Here is an 11,831-nt window from a genome sequence, read left to right as displayed (position 1 = left end):
GTATATATATATATACACACACACACACACACACACACATACATATACATATACCAACATGATTAATAATGTCAATTAACCAACATGACTAATGATATCATTCACATCTTACATATCATTACTGATTCCTTATGTCTACTTCTTTTAATGAAAAGGGGGTGTTGGAGTCTTCAACAATAATTCTGAGTTTGTCTACTTTTCTTTTGGCCTGTCAGTAATTTGAAGCTCTTTTTAGGATCATACATATTTATAACTTTTAAGTTTTCCTGGTGCACTGATCCTTTTGCCATTTTCAATGTCCCTCTTTACCTCTGGTAACACTCGTCTAGAAATTGATTTTCCCCAACATATAATATAGCCACTCCAGCTTTCTTAATATTAGAGTCTACATGGCATATCTTCTCCCAAATTCTAACTTTCAACCTGTTTGTGTTCTTTTAATTAAAGTATGTCTCTTATAGACAACATATAGTTGGGTATTGCTTCTTTATTCAATCTAAAAATCTTTACTGGAGTTTTTAGTCATTTATATTTAATATAATTATTAATATGATTTGATTTAGGTCTGACATTGTACTATTTGTTTTCTTTTGTTCTTATTTGTTTTTTGTTCCTCATTATTTGGTTTCTTTTTGGGAAAATTAAACTTTTTTAGTATTTATTTTGATGTCTCAATTAGCATTTCAGTGCTTTTTGTTATTTTTAAAGTGGATCTTCTAGAGTTTATAATATGTACCTTTAAATGAACACAAGCTACTTAGTGTTAATATTGTACTATTTGATATAAAATAAAGAAACCTTGCTATAGTATAGTAATGTTATATTTGTTCTTCGTGCTATTGTTATATCTGCTACAACTATTCACATCACGATTCCCTCAATGTTATAATTATTGCTTTGTTAAAGAAATTAATAAATTATATGTGTGTTTACAAATTTTTAAATTTTTAAATATTTGACTACATATTTACAATTCTGGTGATCTTCATTCCTTCCTTTAGATCCAAGTGGCTATCTGTTGTGTAATTTTCTTTCAGCCTGGCAAGCTTCCATTAGTATTTCTCGTAGTGCAGGTTTGTTTCAGTTTGTCTTTTAAGAATAGACACTCCTCCAGTTTCGTCTGATTTTGGAAACTCTCTCAGTGACTTCAAATAGTTGAGGGATTTGAGGGAGTTAGGCAATGGAACAGATTTTATAATTGCTACCTGCAGCTGGCTTAGTCTGACCAACCCACTCCACCATTAGAAGAAACTGAAATCTCACTGTTTATTTTTAACATACTAAATGGTAGTCATATTTACTCATTAAAGAAACACTTTTTAGGACATAAAATGTGCTAGACATTAACGAAGGCAAAGTTTATTCAAAGAATTCCAAGTGATTTAATATTAGAAGACAGAGCATGCTGGGGAGGGTGGAGAGCAGTCTATGGAGAAATCAACCATGCAAACACGCATGTGTTTCATCTTGTTGATAATAGAGAGCTGTTGCTGGGATTTAAGCATAGAGAAACATAAGCAGTTATGGGTTTTTGAAAGACCAATGGAAAGGATGAAGAAATTTATAGAGTAAAGCCTGTGGGTAAAAGTATGAGTTGGAATACCCAAACACTTCAAGTGGGTTTAAAGAGGAAGAGAGAAAACCAGAGAGGCAGGAGGCAGAATTTGGATGTGTAATCACAATTGATGAATGGCAGAATTTTAATAATCCTGGTAATAATCATAAGGAAATGTCAAAAACTGGATTATATAATATGTATTATTGAAAAAATTATATCTGTATATATGCATAGAGAGAAAGAAAAATCATTGATATAAACAATGAAAATTAAGTTCAAAATCAGGGGAAAATTCTAGTATGCATTAGGAAAAGATTAATAGATGGAATGAATACAAAAGTTAACACATGAGAATAAAGGTAAAAATGTCAATTTCTGTATATATGTCCTAAAAATCATAAGAGGAAAACAGTTTATATAAATTATTTGAAGACACATGACCCATAATTTCACAGAAATGACACACACAAACATATATACACATACATACACATACCTACAGGCACTCAGATTGAAAGGCCCCAAAGTGTGCCAAAGTGGTTACAAATAAATCACTATAGACATGTTACACTAAAATTTAATAATGTCAAAGACAAGGAGACCATTCTAAAAGTCTACAAGAAAAGGCAGATTATCTAACAAGGAAAAGCATCATCTCGACATTCTTAGAGGCAGCAGAGGGTAGCACTTAATCTCCTGGACTCTGGAACCAGACTGCTTTGAATCCAGGGTCTGTAAAACACTAGCTCTAAAACATTAAACAAGATATTTACCATCTCTATAGTTCAATTTCTTCATTCATATAATACAGATCATAATGATTTCTATGTCATCAGATTGCTGAAGGTACTAAATACTTTAAATATATGTAAAACCATAAAAATATAGCCAGACACATGATAGGCACTATACAGCTATAAACTATTATTGTTCTCAGATTTCTTGGTAGTAATATTTGATAGAGAAATACAATAAAATAACATTTTCAATATGCTTAACAAAAGATACTAGATGTTAGAATTTTAAATCCATTTGAAAAATCATTTAAATACAAGGTTAAAAACAGAAAAAAATATAACAAATGTAAGGAAGAAATAAAAAACAAATATATCAGACAGGAATAACACAACTATATGGTAATTTATAATTATTATTTGTGCTGTATCCAAAATTTATCGAGAGATTGTTAAACTGCCAAGTATTATTTTAGATTCTTTACATATATTAACTGATTTAGTAGTCACATAAACCCCCATGCAGTGAAGATAAGTTCACTAAAGGTCACTCGGGGTTAATCTGATAGGCAATGGAGAGTTACCTCCATAGTAAGCCTTCTTCGTGAGGTCTGTAAATGTGAGACAGGTCTTAAATACAAACCATCTGTTCCTTGTTCCCTTTCCGAATCTTTCCTCCAGGAAAGTTTGTTTACAGACGTTATCTCTGAGAAATGGTCTTTGAGTGTGGTTTCAGTGGAAGCAGAAGCATTTCTTTCTAAGGAGTTTTGATTTGGGTTACCTGTCCTGTTGTGTTCTCTTCCACATAACAAGCTTGTTCATGGTTGAGTCCAATTGTGAATGAAACCAAATATTTCTAAACAAAGGACTGGCACAAACTGGTTGGCACTCATAGGGAAATGTGTGCAAAACACAGAGCTTTATTGTTTTTTTGGACAAATCATGAACATATTTCTCCCAGTATTTGAGTCATAGCAAGTTATGACTAAAGATAGAGAAAACAGTATCAAACAGTATTCACTGGTTAAGAAATAACAATTGTTGGTCAACTATCCAGAACCTTAAGCCTACAATCATGAAAGAAAACAACTAAAGATTAGGGGAAAAAAGCATGCAGATTCAAGCATAGCCATAGTCATCTAAATCTAGTTCCGTACATCTTGGGTGGAAGCTGGCTTTGTCTTGACATTTTGACACAAAGATCTATGGCGGACACTCTCTCCATCCAAAGACCATCTGCTTCTAAAAAATTCTGAAGAACCCATAATTTTAAATCTCCTATAGGAATATCAATCCTGTTGTCAGTGGGTTAAACCTTGTGTTCTTTACCAGGCAAATACAAACATGGGTATTTACTTTCTTGAGTTTAATTGCTGTTCTAGGGGTCAAAATTACATGAGAGCTCTTTTCTATTGTGGGTCCTAGGCTTTTTTTTTTTTTTTAATGATGTATTTTCCAGAAGATGAAGTTTCTGTTTTTTAGGTCATGTAGAGGCTGTTTGGAAGAATATTAAGAAAACGCAACTCATATTTGTTGGTGATAAGACTGATAATATTGCATGAATCCCTTGTGGTGTTCTGCTAAATCTGCCCAAAGAAAGGCAGAGTCCAAAACTGAGGGTGAAATATGCAACCTTAAGTAAAGATCTATGATGTGCTGTTATGATGAGAGTCAATGAGTGCTCATTCCAGTTTAAAAATACCATTGGCTTTCTCTACTTTTCATGAGGATTGAGAATGATAGGGACAATAACATTTCTAAATAAATAGCAAGGCTTTGCAAAGTTCTCTAGCAACTATTCCAATACAATGAATGCCTCTATTAGTGGAGAGAGAGGTTGGAATTTCTCAGGTTGAAAATACAAAGTCAAGCAACGTTTTTGCTACAGTCAGAGCCATGCCATTCTGGTAAACAAAGTTTTAATCCACCTTGAAAATTAGCATATATTACTAGGATATTCAAACTCCATGGTAAGGTATAATTGTATGAGCCCATTTCTAAGTGTTCAAAGGCACCCCTAGATTTGAGTTCTTGTCTATGCCCATCTCTACAGTTTTACCAGGATTAATCTGGTGTAGATGGAACGTGCACCCAGAGACATCCTTGGCAATCTTAATATAAATTTTCTCACCAATGTTGATAAAGTACGGTGATCAATTTGTCATACTGGGGGTGAGTAATTTTGTTTAAAATGTTGTTAAGGTTCCACTTGAAGGCTTCTGGTGACACCAAGCAATCATTTTGAAGGTGACAGAGATTATACTCATGTGATGTTTTTCAATAACTCTTTTCACACCCCAATATAGGTGTTGTGTCACAAAGAATATTCCTCAGTAAGATTCTTTGGGAGTTAAAGGGTCAATGGAAAATTAAATGCTTGATACACAATTCATGCAGCTCTATTGATTTCCCACATCCTTTTTTTCCCTTTAGTTTTATTCATCAAGGGTTTGAAGTGCAAATCATTTTCTAAATTTCTGTTCTACATAGGCTTTGGAAAGTCTTTTAAAAATACTCTCAGTTCAGACCACGACCAGGGTTTAAGATCCACCATAAGGGTCTTCTTCTGATTTGGTTAACTTTCAGAGCAAGTTAGGCTTTCAGTTTCTGGCTGGCTAGAAGGAAAGGGAAGTTAGAAAGAATGTTGGAGTAGAGATAATAGAGGAACACAGAATGGAAGAAGAAAAATAGGAAGATAAAAGTTTTTAGGTTCAAGTTGTGATGTGGGCAGATATAAAAGAGAAATAGCCTCTTTCGCGTTTTTTATTTGCCTATTCCGCAGAATATTTAGAGAGGCAATTATGGAAAATGAAATTCTCTTACAAGCTATCTCATATCAATCAAAAAAATATTGATTTTTCTGGTCAAGAAAACAGAGTAGGCAAGCTTTGCTTGTCTTCTCTCATGACCACATGAAAATTACAACCAAACTACAGAACAACCATCAGAGAAAATCGCCTAAAGTCTAGCTGTAAAGTCCTACAACTAAGGACATGCAGAAGAAGCCACTTCAAGATCGGCAGGAGGGGTGGAAACGCAGAATAGGCTGGTCCCACACTGGCATGCGGCGGTTAAAAATCGGGAGGGATATTTTGGCTGTGGAGGTCCCTCCTGAGGAGCAAGGGTCTCAGCCCCAAACCAGACTTTCCAGCCCAGGGTTCCAGTGCTGGGAAGAGAAGTCCTCAAAACTTCTGGCTGTGAAAATCAGTGGAATTATGGCTGAGAGAGATAGAGGGCTGCTGAAGTCCCAGGAGCTCCTCTTAAAGGGTCCACGCACAGACTTCCTTGCTGGCAGACTCACTCACTCTGAGTTCCAGCACCAGAGTAGAAGTTTGAAAGGCACCGGGGACATATCAAGAGTAACAAAATTGTCTGGCATCAGGGCAAGGGCTGGAGGGGCAGCTTTACCCTAGAAGTGCTGGCAGAATTCATTGTTCCTTTGTTGAGCCCTTCTCACTCCCATCAGGTGATACAGGCAGCCACCACATCTAAGTCTCCATCAATCTAGCTAACACCATCAGCCCCACCCTATAATTCCCTGAGACTCTACCCCAACCATCTTGTGGGCCCACCCAAACTTCTTCCAGTGGCTTTTCCATACAAATGGCCTGTCTTGGCTCATGCTTCGGACTTTCCTAAAATCTCTCAAAGGTTCACAAAACACAAACAAGCAGCATCTGATCTCTGTGTGCCCCATACCTCTTGCTGAGTATCTGGCCTCGGTTTACACCTTAGCCTCTCCTACGCACATCAAAGCCTAGCACAGGTGTTAGCCATCTGCGGATTGCTTGGTGGCTCATGCCAGGTGGCTGAGATAGGACATACGACTGAACCACCAGGGGCCACATCCAAGGACAACACACCCAAAGAGCAGACTGGGCAGGTATCAGAGCCCTGCTAAAACAAATCATGCTCTGTAGGGTCGGCCCCTGCACAACATCTCCTTTACTAGAGTCACTGGCCAGTCCTTACAACCAATCAGTCCGAGGGTTAATCTCTCCCATTGATGTGCAAACAGCAACCAAGGATCAACTGCAACCGGAGGGCACATACAACCCATACAAGGCACATACCTGGATCATCAGACTCAGGTGACCAGGGCAACTGCGTCACTGGGCCCCATAGGATACCTGCTATGTAAGACCACTCTGCTAAGACTGGGAGATACAGTAGCCCTACCTAATACATAGAAGCAAACACAGAGAGGCAGCCAAAATGGAAAGATGAAGAAACATGTCCCAAATGAACGAAGAGAACAAAGCTCCAGAAAAAGAACTAAACAGAATGGAGACAATCTGCCAGATGCAGAGTTCAAAACACTGGTTATAAGGATGCTCAATGAACTTAGAGGAAGAGTTTATAAACTTAGAGGGAATTTTAACAAAGAAATAGGAAACATAAAAATGGAGATAGAAAACATAAAAAAGAACCAGTCAGAAATAAAGAATAACTGAAATGGATACCTTAAGAGAAATCAACAATAGATTAGATGAAGCAGAAGATCAAATCAACAATTTAGAAGATAGGGCAGCAGAAAATACCCAATCAGAAAAGCAACAAGAAAAAAGAATCCCCCCCACCAAATAAATGAGGATAGTTTAAGGGGCTTCTGAGACAACATCAAGCATACCAACATTCCAATCATAAGAGTACCAGAAAGAGGAGAGAGAGCAAGAAATTGAAAACCTATTCAAAGAAATAATGACAGAAAACTTCAAAGGAAATAGACATACATGCCCAGGAGCTAGAGAGTTTCAAACAAGATGAATCTAAAGAGGGCCACACTAAGACTCATTACTGTTAAAATATCAAAGGTTAAAGACAAAGGGAGAATATTAAAAGCAGCAAGAGAAAAGCACTTAATTACCTATAAGAGAGCTTCCATAAGACTGTCAGCTGATGTCTCAACAGAAACCGCAGGCCAGAAGGGACTGGCAGGAAATATTCAAAGTGATAAAAAGTGAGGACCTACAACCAAGGTTACTCTACTGGCAAAGCTATCATTTAGAACTGAAGAACAGATAAAGAGCTTCCCAGGCAAGAAAAAGGTAAAAGAGTTCATCATCACCAAGCCAGTATTACCGGTAATGTTGGAGAAACTCCCTTAAGAATTAAAAAGGGAAAAAAGATCAAATATGTAAATAAGAAAATGGTAATAACTATATATTTATCAGCAATTACTTTAAATGTAAATGGATTAAATGCTCCAATCGAAAGATAGGGTGGCTGAATGGACAGAAAACAAGACCCTGCCTACATGAGACTGACTTCCAATCAAAAGACGCACACACACTGATAGTAAAGAAATGGAAAAAGATATTTCATGAAAGTGAAAACAAACAAAAAGCTGGGGTAGCAATACTTTACAAGACAAAACAGACTTTAAAACAAAGGCTATAACAAGAGACAAAGAAGGATCCAGTTATCTCACTTCAGGGTATTTATCCAAAGATACCCAAAACACTACTTTGAAGGGACATCTGAATCCATATGTTCATTGCAGAGTTATTTACAATAGATAAGATATGGAGGCAACCTGGCTGTCTATCAATGGATGAATGGATAAAGAAGATGTGGTACATATATACAATGGAATATAACTCAGCTATTAAAAAAGAATGAAACCTTGCCATCTGCTGCAGCATAAGTGGACCTAGAGGTTATTGCACTTAGTGGAGTAAGTCAGAGAAAAACAAATGCCATATGATTTCACTTACATGTGTAAACTAAAAAACAAAATTAACAAATATAACAGAAACAAACTCATAGATATAGAGAACAATTTGATGGTTGCCAGATGGGAGGGGGTTGGCTGAAATGAGGGAAGGGATTAAAAAGTACAAATTGGTAGTTACAAAATAGTCATGGGGATGTAAACTATAGCGTAAGGAATATAGCCAATAATATTGTATTAATTCTGTATGGTGTCAGATGGGTACTAGATTTATCAGAATGATCATATGTAAGTTATATAAATGTCTAATTACTATGTAGTATATCTGAAACTAATATAATATTGTGTGCCAACTATAATTACAAAATAAAAAAAATTATTTAAAAAAACACAGATCATTGAATGTTCACAATTTTACTCTTTTTCCATTCTAAGACACGTCTCCAATGAACAATTCTGTTCTTATGAAAAGTTTCCAAAAATGGCCACTGAAATTCCAAACTATCGTTGGTAAAATTACATCATTTAGAAAGAGATTCACATGCATTAGTGTGTAAATAAATGTAAGAGGCAGGGATCTAGCTTGCAGGAGACACACATTTGGGTTTAGTCTGAGAGAAACACATGAAAGTCAGATGACAGTCAAATCAGTGGTTTATTCACCTTATGTCCTTGGGCTCCCCAACCTAATGGCTAGGCAGTCTCCAATGGCAAATCTGAAAAATCTGAAGTTCTTGGAAAATGTAAGGGTTGTACATGAGCTTCCTGCTATCAACTACCAATAGAAAATAAAAAAAAAAATAGTGACAAAAAGCAATGTTGCTAGTAACAAGGCAGCTTTCTACCAGGCATATTTATTTTCAAATCTGATCAAGTAATCCGAAGATCCCTAAAAGGAAATCTTCGGGGACAAAATACACTTAGCATTTGGTAGCTTGATAAAAAGAAATTGGAACTGAGATCTAATATAAGACTTACCCCATTACTGTAGGCCTTAGTGGTTCCTCCTGTTTCTGAACTGAGGGTCCTGGCTTCGGCAGCAGGAGAGATAGCAGTTGGTTAACAGCAGTTGGGACTGGCAGGTCATTGAATCCCCAAAATATCACCAAAAAACCTTTTAAAAAACAAAAGTTTCATTTAGTAGCACTCACTGCAATAAGGGAGAACACCATTTGGAGAGTTACAGCAGTGTCTCAGGGGTATTAAATCAGAAGTCTTTCAAAGTGGGGGATTGGTAAGATTGGGTAAAGTTCATGGTCTAGGAGTTTAAGACTGGTTGATACAGGTAATTGAGGGTCTTGATAGGTAAGCTGTTATTGAGAAGCAGGCTTTTTGCCAGAGCGAGAGCATTGTTTTCAATATATTGATTTGTGGGCATTTCCTGAGGCAAACAGTAGATTTAATTACTAGTTTTTAATTTATCTTTCCTAGGGTAAAGTTTCCTAGAAGGAACAACTAAATCACATTGACATAAGTGGTCTACCTTTTAACTAAGTCATGTTCACTTTTTGCCAGCATTTCTTCATTTTAAATAACAGCAGTAGAAAGATAACATTTTTGAGAGAGGAAGAAAAAAGTCTATATGTGCTTACTACTGTATTTCAAATAAAATAACACAATTAACATGATATATTTTTTATATATTTTGATCCTAATGATTTTGCAGTCTTTACACTATGCTAGGCCCCAAAGGATCCCGACGTCCGTATCTTACCTCAAACCAATTAAACTAGAATCTCTGATGGTGCACTAAGGCATGTGTGTTTGTGTATGTGTGTGTGTAATTACAGTTGACATTCAATATTATATTAGTAGTGTCAGGTGTATAGCATAGTGGTTAGACATTTATAAAATTTACTAAGTGATCCTCCCGCCCCCATAAGTCTAGTACCCACATGGCACCATACATAGTTATTACAATATTATTGACTATATTGTCTATGCTGTACTTTATATCCCTATGACTATTTTGAAACTTCCAATTTGTACTTCTTAATCCCTTGAAATCTCCTTTTGGTATTCCAAATGAAATCAAAGTTGAGAAACACTGAAACAAGAAATAGTTAAAAAGAAGCTCCAGCTTCTACTTAAATCTTATCCCAGTCTGTCCTTAGCTCTTCCCTTTTAACAGCTTTTCACAGTATCTGAAGACAAATATGGCAAACTGATCAAATATGCATATATCAGTTAGACAGCAGGAGGAGTAATACACTGACGGCATCGGCAACCCAAAACATTTCAACAAGCTGTGATTATGGACTGACTCTGAGAGGATAGATTTAATAAAGATAAATGTCAAGCTCAAATCTTGGGCACACTAAACCAAGTTCACAAATGTAGGGTAATGTAAATGTGACTAAACAGCAGTGCACATGAAAAGTTCTTGAGGAATTTAGTTGAATTTAAGTGTAATGTGAGTCAACACTGTGATTTGGCTGCCAGAAAATAAACTTGATCTGAGGCCGCTTCAACAAATGCAGAATGTCTGGACAAGGAAGACCCTTTCTTCATGCTTGTTGGAACACTTTAAGTACTGAGTCATGTTGTGAGTAGTATGCTAAATGAAGAACATGGAAAAATTAGATTATGGTTGATGAGGGAATTTGGAGCTGTCATTTAAAAAAGAATATTTCTCTGGGAGGAAAGTAAGCATAGGGAGAACATAACAGATATTTTCAAAATATTTGAAGAACTCACACATGGAAGTTAGATTGCTTGTGTGAAGTCCAGAAGTCAAAAGCAATGGAAGGAAATTCAGTAACTCTGGCCATCAAAAAGAGAATGGGAAGCCACAGGAGCAGAGAGCTCCCTGTCTCTGAAAATATTTAAACAAATGGTTGGTGAAGGGAGTTCAGAACTTGTAGAGTTGAATCAGATAATCTCTCTCCATCTAAGATTTTATGATCTGCGTGTCTGAAAGTAACTCAGGAGTCTAGGGGAGACTTTTCATATCTGTACACTGTTGGAAATCACCCCCCACGCCTCGCAAGCCTGGTGGTCTGCAACCTGTTCACTCTGCGCCCAGGAGGGAGACCACGCCAGGTCAATCAACACCAGCACAACTCCTGGGTGATTTTCCCATGGGGAAATGCAGTCACTTTTCTGCAGATGTCACTTCCTACAATATGTTGAACACATGTCTCTCTTTATCAGCTACTTTCTCTTTTAAACCCAACTTCTTGCAGACACTGACACTACTGACACTGTGTCTTTTTACTGTCCATGAAGATTCTGCCTATTCTTCTCCATCTGCCAGAAGTTTGAGATCCTCAAGGGATCATTAGCATTCATCCCAATAGCCCGCAATGCACTCTGAGGACTTCTGTAGTTCTTGCTTCACCCGGCAACATTAAGTTAACAGACCAACATTAAGTTAATCAGCCGCAGCTGATTCTAAGGTCCCGGCGGGGTCTCCGCCATTATGATGACTTGGTCTTGGACCGTTTAGCACTCCCGGGCGTTTTCCAAATCTTGAGCGAGGCGTTGAGCGCCAGGCGTGCGGGAGTCGGACAGGAGCCCGGGGCTGCGGAAGACAAAGGGTGGCTCCCTCCTCCCCAGTAATCCTACTTTCGCCCCCTGCCACTCTTGCCCAGCGTGGTCACGTCTTCTCAAAGCTGGGACCGTGGACCGCCAGCCCCGGGACTGAACTTGCTGCTCCGGCCGCGGGCCGCGGGAGGGGGAAGGGATGGAAGAGACAGGAGTGGGTGGAAGGTGGGGCGCCAGGGAGGAGGCAAGGGCGCAGGGAGCTCGAGGGAGCGTGCTTCCGAGGGAAAGCGAAGGGGAGGGCAGCACGGCCCGGCACGCGCCCTCCCTCGGCCCTTTCTCTCACATAAGCGCAGGCAGAGGGCGCATCAGCCATGCCCTG

Source organism: Pteropus alecto, unplaced genomic scaffold (genome assembly GCF_000325575.1).
Source record: "Pteropus alecto unplaced genomic scaffold, ASM32557v1 scaffold24, whole genome shotgun sequence".
In the NCBI taxonomy this organism is placed as follows: Eukaryota; Metazoa; Chordata; class Mammalia; order Chiroptera; family Pteropodidae; genus Pteropus; species Pteropus alecto.
The sequence above is the reverse complement of the archived record's forward strand: the minus strand, read 5'-3'. Positions refer to the sequence as shown.